The 711-nt window shown below is 44.6% G+C and overlaps 2 protein-coding genes across 2 annotated transcripts in view; both read right to left on the bottom strand.

The window, feature by feature from the left end:
* Window positions 1–705, bottom strand: part of LOC111672392 (uncharacterized) — a 44,743-nt gene extending 44,038 nt beyond the window's left edge. The window contains exons 1-2 of the mRNA XM_087180269.1: window positions 690–705; window positions 545–609 (exon numbers count right to left, since the gene is read on the bottom strand). The gene's annotated coding sequence lies outside the window, so the exon portion shown is untranslated. The remainder of the gene's footprint in view (window positions 1–544; window positions 610–689) is intronic.
* The window catches only part of LOC111672399 (CLIP-associating protein 1-B-like), a 27,749-nt gene that overhangs the window by 20,149 nt on the left and 6,889 nt on the right, over window positions 1–711 (bottom strand). The gene's annotated exons all lie outside the window — the stretch shown is intronic.

A 711-nucleotide genomic window follows, 5' to 3' on the forward strand; every position in this document is an offset into this window, starting at 1 on the left:
GAATCAACAGCTCAGTCTGCAGCTGTTTGTAGCTTTCAGCTCAGTGTTTGCTTTAGTCCCAACAGCTCTCACCAAGCCTCCACTGTTTTACCTCCACCTTCCAGTGAGGACGTTCACAACAGACACAAACACTTTGATTTCAGACCAGGTCCAACAACACGTCGTACAAACTAGTTCTTTTCTACAATAACCTGAGTCTCACTGTCAGTTACAGCTTACATCTGATCAGCTGATGTACGTCGCCCTTTAAAGTCAATGATCCTGCCCACAGACCCGTCGCTCTTTAAAGACAGACAGCTGGGTTCAGGAGAGTCTGGTCTCTGCTGCTGGATCCTGAAACAAAAACAGAACTGATAAATGTGCATGTTGAATAAAAACTGATGAAAAATATCTTCAATTTTTAAATATAAACACAACAACTGACTTTTAGTGAGAAACGTCTTTCTGACTGTTTTAAATTCTGACCTTCCATCAACAGATTGTTTCAAATGAACAGGAAGATCCATGGACCGGTTGCTCTTCATGGACACACAGCTGGATCCAGGTCCAGGTCCAGGTCCAGGTCCAGGTCCAGGTCCAGGTCCAGCAGAGTGTGGTGTGTCTCTAACCCTAACACACACAGAGCTTTGAGTGTGAATAATGATGGAGCAGTGATGTGAGTCATGGACAGTTAGAGATCCTCATCTCACCTCTGAGCTCTGGTCTTTCTCT

The sequence above is a fragment of the Seriola lalandi genome, unplaced genomic scaffold (genome assembly GCF_002814215.2).
Source record: "Seriola lalandi dorsalis isolate HSWRI2012SDOR001 ecotype SW California unplaced genomic scaffold, Sedor1 jcf7180002054899, whole genome shotgun sequence".
In the NCBI taxonomy this organism is placed as follows: Eukaryota; Metazoa; Chordata; class Actinopteri; order Carangiformes; family Carangidae; genus Seriola; species Seriola lalandi.